Below are 16,809 nucleotides of genomic sequence, written 5' to 3' on the forward strand. Positions count from 1 at the left end.
GTCCTCCACTCCAGCCTCAGATGCTACATCAAAGAAGGCTGGGACCCTGGCATAGAATCCAAATTGTCTTCATTGATAAATTGCCAAGGAGTAAAGAAGGATTTCGATATCTACTTGTAATCATAGATTCCTTTTCAGGTTGGGTGGAAGCTTTCCCTACTAGGAACAATAGCGTCTGCACGGCCGCTAAGAAACTATTCTCTGAAGTGGTTTGCAGATATGGGACTCCCGAGATTATCGACTCAGACAATGGAGGATCCTTTGTGGGAGACATATTTACTCTACTGCTTAAAGCATTAGGGGTTTCACACAAACTCCATGTCCCATACAGACCGCAGTCTTCAGGACAAGTAGAAAGGATGAACCGCACTATTAAAGAAGCCCTTAGGAAAGTTGTAGACAACACTGGTAAAAACTGGCCGGAGAAACTGCCGCTCATATTAGCAGCCATTCGCAGCAGTAACAGGCTGAAAACTAAAATCCAGCCATACCAGATCCTCTTCGGACAGGCAATGAGGTTGGTCATCAATCCAGAACAAGCGGCAGACACAGACGAACAATCTGCTTGCAACTCATGAGCACTGGCAGTGGTTAAAAACAGTTGCAGGAAAACAAAGCCACCTGCAGCATAGGATAAGCCAAGCCATTGAGCTCATAAATACAAAAATGGATCAAAATAAGAATGGGGATTCCCTACTGTGGGAATCAGGGAATCAGGTAATGTATTTGAAGTTGGGCAAAAGGGATCACACACTGGAGTCAAAATGGACTGGTCCCTACTCCATAGTTGATCACCTCAGCCCTCTCATTTACCGCATAGACAAAAATGGTAAATTAAAGTGGGTTCACGTTTCACAAATAAAGTTGTTTGCATAAACTAATTTTATTCTGTTGCCACTATATTTCCAGATACAACACCCCGATAGCATTCGCGAACCAGGACCCGTGGACACGGTGTATTTTTATCCCTGCAGAACTATCAGGCACGAAACGCAGTTGCTGAGACCGCCGGTTCAAATCCTATCTCCGCTTTATTTTATTTTTTTAAGGGCAGTGGGAAACCAAACAAAATGATGACTCTAGCTAAATGGAACACAAAGCGGCAGCAGTTCTTGGTCTGAATCACAACATTCGCCCTAATCCCAATGATAAAGATGCTACCTATCTCCAAAGAACTCACTCACCCGGGCACACCCACGCCAAATCCTAACAAAGCTATCCATGCTCCAGTATACCTGGGACAAGGTAAAACAATCCTCACCGCATTATTAATACAACGTACCATGGACCCCAACACATCCACCAGATATACACCTAAGATGGGTCGATTTAAAAACTAATCTAACAGTAACATCTTTAGGGAAAACTCATGTATATGTTGGGGAAGGGGAACTGGGACTACAAGCAAACATCTCAGTCCCCATAGGACGAAAAAAACATTGGATGGTGGGGATGCAAACAGAAGGGTATGCAGGTGATACTACAATGCTTTCAGACTACCCCTCGCTCCCCTATGTATGGGACGGGTTCGTGACATCAGGAACCCTTATATCAGTAATCATAGTCTAGTGCCCAAACCACGCACATATGATACTATTCCCTGATGGGTTTGATTGGACATGGGAAAAAGAACATGTGTTTATAAGAAACACCCAGTTAAAAATGGCAAAACCAGCTTTATTTAAAATCCAGACTGCTCCGGTAAAAGTTTTAGTAAGCCCCCTGCTGGTAAAAGTAAAAATTGACCTGGACTGAACAAGATTAAATGTCTCAAAAGTAAAACCAAAGTGCAAGCCTTTTTCCCCTCCCTATACTGCAAGCCTGGATGAGGACACACAAACTGTCCCCCCCCCAGATACACCACATCCCAAAACTAAAACAAATATTATGGATACTATGCTAGGTGAATTTCTAGCAGGAGCGGGACTTGCAAACTCAGTAAACTTGGAAACTATTAAGAATAAATTAAGCTCCCTGGCTCAACTACAGAACAGACTGATACAAAAACAAGTACATGCAAATGTAGACTTAGTCCAAATTGGCCTGGGTAACCTAAAAGCCAAATGGAATCCGTGGCAATGGCTGAATACTACCACCTGGTTACTTCATAAAAAATCTAAATATTGAAAACCAAACGGCTATAGCTATGGGATGCACTGAAATGCAGATACCTGCCCTATCTACTTTGGAACACGAAATGTTTTGGGTAATTTCGGGTAATATTAAGGTTTTAATGCATTTGTTAAAACAAAGAAAAAGATCTCTGTTTAATACCTACCAATATGACTGGATGCAGTATGTTTCCAGCACTGTGAAACCAGACTTGTTAATTGGGAAAATAATTGTAAAAATAGCACATCAACATCTCTGGAGGCAAAGGTATGGAAGGTTAGCCCACTCCCCATATTACACATGGGATCATTCTGGCTGCCTCAGACCTCGAGCCAGTGGGCTGGGAAGGGAGAAAAACTATTGGACAATAGAGGTTGTACCAAATGAACTCCTCAAAAGTGGGTATGCCTCACCTTACCTGTTGCCCCAGAGCCTTTTAGTAAAGATGTTTCATTGGGATCATATATGTGGAACGAATTGGATAATAACACCAAAGTATTGTACAATGAACAATGTGTATGTATCCACTTGTGGGAGGAAGTATTTTGGGAGGATGGGAGTGTTAGCAACCCCCCAGTAGATGAATGTAAATGCAATGTCAGTAGTGTTTTTACTAAAAATGACACTTACTATTTACCGCTGCCAAAAAGGTCCCAACTAACACTAACAGCTGAGCTGGCCGACTTCTCGATTAACCTTGGAATTAAATGGCAAAATCTTACTAATAGCCTAATTAAAAGCAAAGAAGTAACCAAATTTTAAAAACAAACAAATAACCAAGTAAAAAATCGGACTATTCATATTATACATGCCAATGGGGACATGTTACAATTTGCCACTGCAGAAAAACAAATTACAACCTACCACTGGTATAATATATTCTCTGGATGGTCCCCGACTACCACTGGCATCCTATCAGTAATGCTACACCCCTTGATAGTAGTCTTAATATTAAATTGTATTTGTATAATTGGTATGTGTGGCATGTGTTTTCAGATAAAAAGAATGTATGCTAAATTGAAATCACAAACACATGTTGCCTCACAGTACCTTTTCTCAAACAGGTTAAAAAGAAAGTGAGACTAACGATTATATAAATATCGTAGTGTCAAAAGGGGGATTATGTAGGGATATTAAAGAAGGTACTAACAGTGATTCCCCCAAGTGACAGTGACCCCCTCATAATTTGTCCCCCACACTTTAAAATCCAACAGTTTCACCAAGTACAAAAATCTCTTGGGTCTTCTATTAAAACTTGTAAGCTACTGTCTTAGAAACCATTGATTATATCTATCCTGTGAAAGATACTTTATACTATGTAAAACTTACAAACAAGTTAATTGACTTTGTTCTTGAAGTAATTGATACAGTGTAAACAAACACTATAAGCCATTAAGTGACTTTCACTTCATTCAATGGCTCCTAGGACAGACCCCCCCCCCCAACCCTCTGTGATTAAAGGGCCGGGAGTCTCAAATGAATTAGCACACACCCCGAAAGTGGTGGAGACAGTAAATTAAAATATGGTTAAGATATGGAATGTATGCTGATGAATGCTTGATATACATGAATGGTTAGGGAGGTGCCAGCCTAGAAAGGGAGTATCCATCGGCCGAAGAATGTGTCAAGTGGATGACCAGACAACCCCCGGAGGGTAAACTGGGATCCACCCCATCACCTGGAAGGATGAGAAACACAAACTTTGGACAGTTTGGAGCCACCAGGAATGTGCTCAGGAATATGTCCAGGAACGTGCCATCTGCTGATTGAGTCAGCAACAGCAGAATGAAACAGCTCCCATAGACTAACCTAGGAATTAAATCCTATAAGAATGGACTCTCAAGACTGATGATTTTGAGTCTCTGGTTCTGCTGCCAACCTCCAGGAGCATCAGGTGGATCTGACACAGACTCGGCTCCATCCTCATGACCAAGATACCTGGGCAGTAACTTGGCATGAGCAACTTCTAGGCTGATAACTATAACACCTATACAGAACTTGAATGAATGATTGTGTGAATGAATCTCTCTCTATATATGTGTGTGTTTATAAGGAATAAGTAGTAATAGGAATAAGTAGTCAAACAACGTTGTTTACTTTTATCTTTTGCTTTACCATTATATTTACAACAAATGTGGCATCTTTGCCTTATCCCTCTTAATAAGATCCTGCTGGTTTTTATTATACTGGTATAACATGAGTTGGTAAGGAGTCAAAAGGTAGAAGAGCTGGCCTCACTTTCATCTCCTCAGCGGTAAGGAAGAGAATATTGAAGTCATCCCTGTGGGTGGACCAGCCTCCAATGTGATCCAGCCATGAGCTAGCAAATACTTATGGGGGGAAAATTTATGAAAATAAATGTTAATGATCTCAAACAGAAAAATAATTCAGCTCTTGACATTTTTGCACCCTACTCTTCTCTTGATCACAGCTGCAGAACCAATGGAGCACACTTCCTATTTTCATCCTTTTTTCCATTTGCTGTTGCGGGGATATTTGGACTTCAGAGGTTTAACTCCAGTTCCTGTTTTTATTCACAGCCTTATTCTGGTTTATCTTTCACCTTAAGCATGAGATAAAGGCCAAGCCAAGTCTGTTTTCTAATCAAGATATTTGAGGATAAGCTTTGTTTTTTCACAAACAGATAATCATTTACATAACTAATACAAGTTGTACTTTACCTCTAAAATGCACTGTGATACTTTAACCTAGAACAACATTTTTACACTTGTACGTCCTGGATCATTTACTTGTAGCTAATATTTGTCATTGCTTTTGATGGGTTTAGTGATCACAAGACTAGAACTAAATTCCTCCATATTAACATCCAAAGTCCAATGTACTTTGTGGCAACCTGGACTAAATACCACAGCAAGTATCTTCATGTTTTTTTTCAGAACTCCAGTGTGGAAATCAAGGTTCTTCAGCAGCTTCAGCAAGATGGAAGAATTTAATTGAATTCAGCATGAAAATGAACACAGGAACAGCACAATATTCCTGGTCTTATAGATTTAGTTAATAAATTCAATTTATATTTTATTTTATTTATTTTTTCCCATGCTGGTGCACAGGCTGGAAACTCTTCTATTCCTCTCTGTCACTTGCTGCTGCTTTCATCTGATCTATGGTGTTAAAATCAACTATTTAGTTCTCCCTGCCAAGGGTCCTTCTTAAGGTCTCTCTTGGGCACCCACCTTTCCTCAACCAGTTGGTTTCCACTTGAGAGCTTCATATGGGAGTTTGCGTGTTGTCATCTGAAGTATATGTCCCAAATACACCCAATACTTCTTTCTAATTCTAGTGAAAACAAACTGCTGGCTGATGACTTCTCAGATATATTCACTGCTGATGAGGCCTCTCCATCCAGTGTCCAGAAACTTTGTAGACACTTATTTTCAAAGGCACCAATTTTCTGTGTAACATTTTAGTAGATTTCCAGCTCTTGTGGCCGTATTTAGCACTGAGATTACGTTTGGGTTGAAAATTCTCAATTTTGCTTTGGTGCTGTATTAGTTTGATTTCCATGTGTTGTTGAGTTTTGTGAATCCTGTGGAATCCTATTTTCCTATCCTTGATATCACTTTCTTCTTTAGGTCTCTGGTGGCTAGCATGGTGGTGCCCAGGTAGATGAACTGTTCTACTTTCTTGTTGTTTTTGCCTTCTACTCTGATGTTACTGCTTGATGTCTGAGTTTCCAGGATGTTTGTTTTAACATAACTGATTTTGAACCCAGCTTAGCCTGTTGTTTTTGCCAAGTTGTCTTTGTTTGTAACTTTTCAGAGGTGTCACTCAGTAGTTCAATATCATCAGCAAAGACTAGGTCTTCTAGCCATTTGCCATCAGCAATGACCACAGTGTTTGCATTCCCAAATTGAAATTAAAACAGAGGTCTACACTACACACCTATTGCGGTATGATGACGTTGCTCAGGGGTGTGAAGAATCCACACCCATGAGCGATGTAGTCATACAGATCAATCCCCCCTGTGTAGACAGCGCTATGTTGACAGGAGGGCTTCTCTTGTGGACATAGCTACCGTCTCTCATGGAGGTGGAGTTCTTAAGCCAATGGGAGAGATCTCTCATGTTGGCTTAGAACGTGGTACAGCAGTGCAGTTGCGCCGATGCAAGTTTGTAGTGTAGACCTGCCCTCAGAAAGCCCAACCTTAAACAGAAAGCGGCAAAGAAAGTCAATAATATAAAACTGAAAACAAAAGCGTGCTTTGAGAAATTCCAACGTGAACTGTGGAACAGATTTGGGGTGCTGGCAGAGGAAGGTGAGGTAGGGATTGGAACTGAAGAAAAATGCACAGTCCTCTGAGACAACATGATTCAAGCTGCAGCAGTGACAGCTCGATATCAGCACAGACAGAGCAGGAACTGGATAAGCCAAGAGACATCGCATCTCAAGGAGGAAAGAAAAGCACTGAAAGGAAAACTCCTGAATTCTAAGACAAACGAAATATTGGAAAAAGCAAAGGAAGAGTACAAGAAAGCAGACAAAGCAGTGAAAAGTGTGGACATTTTAAATCAGGAAATGGGCCAATAAGAGGCCAAGATGAAAAAAAGCTTACAACTGAGGTGTAAGGGAAAGATAGATGGGCAGAGCATTTCACACAAGTCCTCAACAGACTCACCCCCAGATATTGATGGAACATGTGAACATTATCTACTTGGCATTAACATTGATGCAACAGAGATGTCAGCAGCACAGGCTGCAATTAAGAAGCTGAAAAAGAACAAATGGCAGGAGATGATCTAATCACAGCAGAAAAGCTAAAAGAACTTGAACACGCCACCCTAATAAAACTGACAGAACTGTTTCAAATTCCGCGGAGAAGAGACCCCCTCCTGACAAATGAAAACATGGAATCATTGGCAGAGTACCTAAAAAGGATGATCTCACTGACTGCAATAACTGGAGAGCAGTCACACTACTCTCTGTTGTAGGGGAAATTACCTGTAGTGTGGACAAAAGATCATTCAGGCCCAAAAGATCCTGTGCAGATCAGATAGTCTCACTTAGGACTATCATTGAAGAATGTGTAGAATTTATTTTACTATGTACTTAAATTATCAATGTGCCATAAACTGCCTTAGTGAGAATGTTGCATTGTCAGAGATATTAAGAGAGAACTCAGGAGCTAGATAGGTGAAAACTGAGTCTTTTGACTTTTTGGAAGGTATAAGTAGTGGTTTGGGATTGTGGGATAGGCATAATAGTTATGGAAAATTACTACACTAGAAAATTAATAGTAGAAAACTACTTCTGTGTGTTCTCTGTCTAGCGCTCATCCTCATCTCCTCACCTGTGTTATCTGAGCACCTAAGTGGAGTTGAAATGTATTGAAATCTTCATTGTTAGGTTTCAAAACAAACACCTGATTGAGATTAATGAGGCAGATTGCACTTGATTGGTGCAATGCATGTACCTATGCAGCTCCCTGGACTACCTTTGCACATAGAACCTCTATTGTGAGCTGTGAATGTTACGGCATTCACTGCAACCCAGGTTATGAGGTGTGGGCCAGGATTTTGATCAGCTCCATCTTCTACACAATTTACCCACACAGATAGTTTACTCAGGCTGTGCTCAATGAGCAGGGTTTGGCCTTTTAGCAGTTAATGAAAGCTTACCTTTCCCAGATAACTCCCCCATTCTCCCACAAAAATAAAATCTGGTACTGTCTCAAGTTTGACTGCAAGCTTAGAAAAATGGAAAAAAAGGAAAGCATAAATCAGTAGCAGAGATAGGATTAAACCACTGCAGTTCTTGGATCCCAGAAACCTTAGGTTTCTGGCTATATAAATAACTTGCAAGGTGAAAATGTGGCAGCCTCAGATAAATTAAAGGGACACAATTAACCTAAAAATTTGTGGTTTTATAAAATTGCTATTGCTGCAAGTAACACTAAAAGTCACTAAATCTGAAAAAGTTTAGAATAAGTATTTATAAAATATTTTATCCTGATTTTAAAAATATAATTTCTTTTTTGTCTTTGCCAGCACTTACTGTACAGTCAGTGTCATTATTGTGCTTCCTTAATTCTACAGATCCTCATGCACATGTGTACATGTGTACTGTATACAGGTGATAGTACCATTGACCTCAATGGGATCATTCACTGTTGTAAGGTTAAGCACATGAGTATTTGTACTTAGAATCAGGTCTTCAAGTTTTTTCCAGTTGTTTATATGGGTCTTTCACACAGCAAGAGAGGAGCAAAAACATTTAAAAATCATGGGAAATGTGATAGTAAAAAGCACAAAAATTAATAGGAGCACTTTCAGGAGTATTACCTGAAACTAATTTAAACTTTAATAAATAGATTAGATTTTTAGTTCCTTTTAAATACAAACACTGTTAAGTCAGCAGTAGTTATTTATTTATGTGTAGTTTGGTATATTGGTAAAGTAGATGAGTCCAAAACATATAGTCAGAGTAGATTCCTAGTAAGCAAGAATATACTATTCTTTCAGATAATTGGCAAACAGAAATATTTTCAGACAATTTTAATGGTTATAATGTTTACTGAGTAAATCTAAACTTCATTGCTGCACACCTTGAGCAATTTCAACAACAATTTGGAGCTAAGACTTTCTGGAAAACCACACAGACAGTTAAGCCATGCAGTGGTGCACGCTCATGGCATGGCTGATGTGATTAGGTCCTATGATGATATCACTTGAATAGATATGTGGGCTTTGTTGCTGGGATAGGTTCCTGGGTCAGTGTTTTTGTTCAGTGATATGTGGTTGCTGGTGAGTATTTGCTTCAGGTTGTGGGGTTGTCTGTAAGCGAGGACAGGTCTGTCTCCCAAGATCTGTGAAAGTGAGGGATCATCTTTCAGGATAGGTTGTAGATCTTTGATGATGCGCTGGAGAGGTTTTAGCTGGGGGCTGAAGGTGACAGCTAGTGGTGTTCTGTTATTTTCTTTGTTGGGCCTGTCTTGTCACATCAGCTATGCCATCAGGGGCTCATTCACCTGCACATCTATCAATGTGATATATGCCATCATGTGCCAGCAATGCCCCTCTGCCATGTACATTGGCCAAACCGGACAGTCTCTACGGAAAAGAATTAATGTACACAAATCTGACATCAGGAATCATAACATTCAAAAACCAGTAGGAGAACACTTTAACTTGTCTGGTCATTCAATGACAGACCTGCGGGTGGCAATTTTGCAACAAAAAAGCTTCAAAAACAGACTCCAACAAGAAACTGCTGAGCTTAAATTGATATGCAAATTAGATACAATCAATTTAGGCTTAAATAGAGACTGGGAATGGCTGAGCCATTACAAACATTGAATCTATCTCCCCATGTAAGTACTCTCACACTTCTTATCAAACTGTCTGTACTGGGCTATCTTGATTATCACTTCAAAAATTTTTTTCCTCTTACTTAATTGGCCTCTCAGAGTTGGTAAGACAACTCCCACCTTTTCATGCTCTCTGTATGTGTATATATATCTCCTCAATATGTGTTCCATTCTATGCATCCGAAGAAGTGGGCTGTAGCCCACGAAAGCTTATGCTCAAATAAATTTGTTAATCTCTAAGGTACCACAAGTACTCCTGTTCTTTTTATGGATACAGACTAACACGGCTGCTACTCTGAAACCTTAATTAATTAATTATTTCAGAAATTTTGAAGTGTTCTGTATTTTTCAAAGATGTGAAATAGATATCTAATGAAAACACCAAAATTGTTATTAAAATATTTTATTTGCTGAAAACCTAGTTTTCAATTAATGAAAAACATCAATAGAAATTGCAATCAAATATCATTTTTCACAAAAAGTTATAAAATGACCTTCAGTTTTATAAAAAATGTCATTTTGATAAAAAAATCTTTAGTTCTAAAAGCAGTTTGAGAAGCTCTAAAATGTAGCAAAAATTCTCCTTTCCCTTTAGGATGCCTCCTGGGATGGATTGTGTAGCAGCCATTCTGCTATGCAGGAAAGGAAATGAAGTAAAGCAAGATTATTATCTTTTCTAACTGTACTCACATCCAGCAGATATTCTTCACTAGGAAGCAAATGAAACCTCTTGTGACTAAGTGAATTAGGATCCTATGTGCTATTGAATGTCAATGGGAGTTAAGCGGCTAACTTACTTTGGTGCTTTTGAACAGCTCACCCTATGGTTCGGATTCTTCCACCCTTACTCACACTGAGAAGTACTTTTTCAAGTACTCACATTGAAATCAACAAGACTCTTCACAGAGTAAAGTACAGCTCAATGTCAGTAAAGGTGGCAAAATCAGACTGAAAAATTGAGGCATTTTATTTACTGTTTATTTTAGATATAAAGAGATTGACTGACTAGCCTCACCTTCTTCATCTCCTCAGAGGTAAGGAAGATATTATTGAAGTCATCCCTGTGGGTGGACCAGCCTCTAACGTGATCCAACCGTGCGTTAGCAAAAACTTATGAGGAAGCAAAATTATAGGAATAAATGTTAATGATCTCAGACAGAAAAACCATTCAGTCATTGACATTTTCGCATCCTAATACTCTCACAAGAACAGCTGCAGAATTGATGGAGCAGACTTCCTTTTTTCAGCTTCTCTCCCCTCTGCTGTTGGGGGCATATTTGGGCTCACAGAGATTTTGTTCCAGTTCCTGTTTTTATTCACAGCCTTATCCTGGATTTTCTTTCACCGTAAACAGGAGATAAAGGTCAAGCGAAGTCCATCTTCTAATCTAGGGGTCTGAGGACAGGTTTTGTTTTTTTCACAAACAAACAGACTGTTACATGATAACTAATACACGTTTACTGGCAGCACAAAATGGTACTTTCACCTAGCACAACATATTTACAGTTTTAAGTCCTGGATTGTTCACTTATAGCTAATATTTTTCATCACTTTTGATGAATTAGTGATCACAAACCTAGAATTAAATTGATAGATTAATCGATTCTATGGCCAGAAGGGAGCATTGTGGTTATCTAGTCCAGTGTTTATCAATGACCTGTTCATGGACCACTGCCAATCCATGGCAGCCTCCTTGCCAGTCCCTGAGATTTCCCTGACACAGAATATTAATATTTAAAATGTAAAGGGTTTTTTTTGTACTTGCATTTCACATCACTCTATTCTTTCAAGTATTTCTCGACATTAAAAAATAATAAATAAATAAACGATCTGGGTTGCCATTAGTTGCCATGGTGCTGATATGCAAAGAACGTTGACTTCCTTCCAACAAATGCATGTTAACAGAAAGCAGTGAGCAAAATGTAAGTTCTACTACAACTTTTATTTAGCTAAACCACACAATGTCATTGCCAAAGCAGTTACCTCTGGATCGATTTTTCAGAACTGTGGTTCCTGGAGCAAGAGGGGCCAGCAGGGGGGAGAAAGGATGACCCTGCCAGATGACTGGTGCCTCCCCATACTTGGGGGGGGGTGGGGAAGGGGAAGGCACCCACTAAAGGGGTGGACACATAACCTCCCCGCATGTCTCCTCTCTGTCCTGCCCGCAGATTGGGACCGCCATGCTCGCTCTGTCTTCCTACTGTACTACCTCCCCGGCACGTTTAGCTGCCCTCCCTGGCAGCCAGGCCTGGGCAGGGAGCAGGACAGAGCCACTCCCAGTCGCTGCTCCATGCAGCGTGGCCAGCTGCTTGGGAGAGAGCCTGGCTGGGGAGCTGTGGCAGCGGCAGCCTGCTCCCTGCCCGGCTCAGTTCTGGGAACAGGGGCTGACTCTGAGCATGCTGTCGGGAAGGTGGGGGGGAGGGGGGAGCTTCAGCTCATTTGGCCACTGTCCCTGGAAGCTGAGCCTGCGTGGGGGCAGCCCGATGCCACGGCCAGGGGTTCTCCCAGATAGGCTGTGCTGCACCAGGGGTGTAGAGCGGCTGGAAGAGGTTCTGGCTCTGCCCTTTCCACTCCCCACCCAGGTGGCTGCTTGGGAGGCACTTGACCCTGCATGCCCCCCTTCCTTATTGGCCAGGGCTAATCCCCAGAGTGATCAGAAGGAGGTGCCACTAGTGGTGAATGACAAAAGGAAGAAAGGAGAGAAGCAGAATCCAAACCCTGGACTTCAGAAAAGCAGCCTCACCTCAGTCCCTGGAAAAATCATGGAGCAGATCCTCAAAGAATCCATTTTGAAGCACTTGGAGGAGAGGAAGGTGATCAGGAAGAGTCAACATGGATTCACCAAGGGCAAGTCATGCCTGACACTATTCTTGCCAGCAAGTTAAAGATGTATGGATTGGCTGAATGGACTATAAGGTGGATAGAGAGCTGACTAGATTGTCGGGCTCAACAGCTTGATATCTAGTTGGCAGCCTGTATCAAGTGGAGTGTCCCAGGGGTTGATCCTGGGACCAGTTTTGTTCAACATCTTCATTAATGATCTAGATGACAGGATGGATTGCACCCTCAGCAAGTTGTGGATGACACTAAGCTAGACAAGCGCTGAGGTACAACCGCATCTGCTCCAACCCCTCAGACAGAGACCAACACCTACAAGATCTTCACCAAGCATTCTCAGAACTACGATACCCACACAAGGAAATAAAGAAACAAATCAACAGAGCCAGACGTGTACCCAGAAACCTCCTGCTACAAGACAGGCCCAAAAAAGAAACCACTGGCCATCACCTACAGTCCTCAGCTTAAACCTCTCCAACGCATCATCAGTGATCTACAACCCATCCTGGACAATGATCCCTCACTTTCACAGACCTTGGGAGGCAGGCCAATCCTCGCCCACAGACAACCCGCCAACCTTAAGCATATTCTCACCAGCAACCACACACCGCACCATAACAACTCTAACTCAGGAACCAACCCATGCAACAAACCTCGATGCCAACTCTGCCCACATAGCTACACCAGCAACACCATCACAGGACCTAACCAGATCAGCTACAACATCACTGGATCATTCACCTGCATGTCCACCAATGTTATATATGCCATCATGTGCCAGCAATGCCCCTCTGCGATGTACATTGGCCAAACTGGACAGTCACTACGCAAGAGGATAAATGGACACAAGTCAGATATCAGGAATGGCAATATACAAAAACCTGTAGGAGAACACTTCAACCTCCCTGGCCACACAATAGGAGATGTAAAGGTAGCCATCTTGCAGCAAAAAAACTTCAGGACCAGACTCCAAAGAGAAACTGCTGAGCTCCAGTTCATTTGCAAATTTGACACCATCAGATCAGGATTAAACAAAGACTGTGAATGGCTATCCAACTACAGAAGCAGTTTCTCCTCCCTTGGTGTTCACACCTCAACTGCTAGCAGAGCACCTCACCCTCCCTGATTGAACTAACCTCATTATCTCCATACTGATTTATACCTGCCTCTGGATATTTCCATTACTTGCATCTGAAGAAGTGAGGTTCTTACCCACGAAAGCTTATGCTCCCTATACTTCTGTTAGTCTCAAAGGTGCCACAGGACCCTCTGTGGCTTTTTACAGATTCAGACTAACACGGCTACCCCTCTGACACTAGTGGTGAGTGGACCCCATGACAGGCCCCCAGTGCCCATGGGGAGTTAGGACCTAAATATGTTTGAAGATCTCTGCCCTTGTCCATTCTTTAAACTTTTTAAAAACTCTCTATTTATCTGCAACCATATCTATTTATTTGAAAAAGATCAAGCTATTGGTAATACAAGTTCGTAACCGCCACAGGACTATATATTCACGTTGATTCCTGCATCTTTACTCGTGCAACCCTTCTGCCCATCTAAGCTGGCAGCAACAAGGGCCGGGTTCTGTATCTAGGGGTTCCGTTTCAATAACGCAATGCAAAACCGGCTAGAGCCCCCACCCAGTGACCTGGGACAATTACATACCACCCCCTGGGTGCCTCTAAGAGGCAATACTTCCCCTCTCGCAAGCACGGAGTCTGAGTGTAACAGAAAATGTTTAATAACATGAAGTAAACAACATCAGCATTAAATTGGAAAAACACCACAAACAGGGTTCATAAACAAACCATGAGCAAAAAACCCACCCCAGCAAATTGGGCTGTGTTCTTTCCCTTTGGTTCTTGAATCCAGCAACCCAAAAATCACCCAGAGTCCCCAAAGTCCATTGGGTCCAGCAACCACCCAAAGTCCCAAAAGTCTAACAGACCCCAAAGTCTCTGTCCCTGGTCAGTGCAGCCCCCAGAGTAAAGAGGGGGGCATGCAAGGTGTTGTCCCCATCCTCTCTCCATTCACTGGGTTTTGTAACCCATGCCCCTTGTCAAGCAAGTGCTACTTAGGTAATGGTGAAGGACTCACTCAGTCCTTCTGTCATACAACAGTTCCACTGTCCTTGATTCACAGAATCAGGGTAACAAAACATTATTCTTCCTGCCCCAATAACAGAGAAAACTGGGGATCCCACACCAGCCAAAGTAACCACTTTGAGTTGCTGTTGTTTCATGCCAGGCGAGTGGGTGTGCCTATGCAAACAAGATCAGCCCCTGGAGTTCTTTTCCACACTCGCCATAATTCACCACCAGATGTCAGGGTAGAGCTCATCCTGACTCTGCTTACACTCGATTCTTCTGTTGTATCTTCTGCTAGCAATTTCATGTCTTTTCACTCATTCCAACTATTTTCACACCAAATACCATGGTGAGAGGTGTCCTATGGAGCAGACACACATTGTTCTGTATTAGAGAGACAAGGTAGGTAAGTTGACATCATTTATTTCACCAACTTCTGTTGGTGAGAGAGACAAACTTTTGAGCTTACACAGAGCTCTTAGACTGCGATAGCTGATATCAAAGCCAACCATGTGGTTTGCCCCATGACTTCCTGGAGAAAGGCAAAGAACATTTTATTCACAAAGGTAATGCAGAGGCAATCAAATATGTTAAACAAACGCACAACTGCAGATAACAGAGACAGGATTACACCACTGGAATTCTTGGCTCCCAGCCCCATGCTTAAATTAGCTGACCAGATTGGCTGCCCGCCCATCTGATAGCATTCTTCTATGAGGACAGTTGTACCTTACTGGTGAATTATAAATACATTACACAGATGAAGCCAAATATATTCTGCTTCTGACTGTGAAACAAGTACTGATGTAGGCCCGGGGGGAAATAATTCACAGACTTTGACATTGGACTGCTCCTCATGCTTCTTATGAGACAACCCTTGTTGCTTTTTAGTGGAATGGTACCTGCCAACAAAAGTCTCCAAAATATATTTTTTAAAAATCCCTAATTATGATTGCTAACACAGTTAACAAAAAGCATCTACTAAACTGCACAAATATAGGAAGGTCCAATTGTGATTTTAAACAATGCACATTGTATGATGTGTGTCATTTATGGGACCTTCTCCTGCAAAATCTTTCAGCCCAGTGGGTTCCATGCAGGCGCAGAGTTCTATCCATGCAGAAAGCAACAGAGGGTCCTGTGGCACCTTTGAGACTAACAGAAGTACTGGGAGCATAAGCTTTCGTGGGTAAGAACCTCACTTCTTCAGATGCAAGAAGTGAGGTTCTTACCCACGAAAGCTTATGCTCCCAATACTTCTGTTAGTCTCAAAGGTGCCACAGGACCCTCTGTTGCTTTTTACAGATTCAGACTAACACGGCTACCCCTCTGATACTATCCATGCAGAGCAACTCACAAAAATAAAATCTTACCAAAATGTTTATGCGAAATCTGTCCACAGAAGGATACACCAGTCTTCCAGTAAACAACATTTAGGATTGGAAGAACTTCGTATTTTTCATTTTTTTTTATCAGTTTAAATTTTCCGTTGTGGGAAATCATGGGGCCAGGCAATTTATAATGACAGTAGACATTTAGATTAAAAATGTTAAAGCTTTATAACTGTTAAAATACAATTTGTCAACCTAACATCAAAATATACAAAGCAAACATCCTTAAACCAAACTCTAATAAATTCTTAAGCAGCATTTTTCTCTGCCTAGCTGTAAATTTTAATTGTTGATGAAAATATTTTCATCAGTTTGTGTGTGCACAGTGAAATTGATGTTTACTGACATTTACCAATAAAAATCTAATCGTTCTAAACCTAATATTGCATTGTATAGGACATATAGCTGAAATGAGTCAGCTTTAACAATCTAATCTATGGGGATATTTGGGTTATTGCTTTGATAATAAAAAGCATTGCAGCTTTGTTCTATGTTTTTGTATAGGTCTGCAATACTTACATACAAAAATCATTTTAAATGTTGCCATGTCTGTAGCAAAATGACCAAATGGCAGACAATTCTTGTCTTACTCACTTTTTTGTTGTTGTTGTGGCAGCAATGAAAGAACAAATCGAGTCTGGAAAATCATTTGAAGACTGCATGATTTTCATGGGAAGTTGGAGAGATGTGTTATGTGCATATTTCACAGAGCTCACCGGTATGTGCTGTGTGTGCATGTCACATCATGTAATAAACTGTCAAATGTGTATTGAAGCCCACAAAAGTGGTTGGTCCATTAATGGATAAGGGCTTATTACTACTAGCTAGCTGAGGTGCTCCATTAGTGCCAGAGGACAAGGCTCCTGCTTTTAGTGTTGAAAGTCTTAGGTTCAAATGCTGGAGATAAACCAAGCAGGTGGGTTATTACACCCAGATACTGCATGGCTCTATATAAATTGTGCAATTAACAATTAAATGTAATAAAAATGAACTTCACTCAATCTTTTAGCAATGGTATATCCACCGATTTTTTCTCTTTACTAAACTACCTGAAAGT

The 16,809-nt window shown here is 41.2% G+C and overlaps 1 long non-coding RNA gene across 2 annotated transcripts; it reads right to left on the bottom strand.

Moving 5' to 3' along the window:
* Positions 1 to 4,585: 4,585 nt before the first annotated feature.
* On the bottom strand, positions 4,586 to 16,641 carry LOC135982320 (uncharacterized). Of its 2 annotated transcripts, none has more exons than XR_010599589.1 (3): positions 16,347 to 16,641; positions 10,452 to 14,722; positions 4,586 to 9,179 (listed from the first exon to the last, which is right to left on the bottom strand). It is a non-coding gene; the product is annotated as an uncharacterized LOC135982320 (long non-coding RNA). The 2 variants fall into 2 exon arrangements; XR_010599588.1 differs by having other exon boundaries at positions 10,452 to 14,893.
* Positions 16,642 to 16,809: the final 168 nt, after the last annotated feature.

Source organism: Chrysemys picta, chromosome 3 (assembly GCF_011386835.1).
Source record: "Chrysemys picta bellii isolate R12L10 chromosome 3, ASM1138683v2, whole genome shotgun sequence".
In the NCBI taxonomy this organism is placed as follows: Eukaryota; Metazoa; Chordata; order Testudines; family Emydidae; genus Chrysemys; species Chrysemys picta.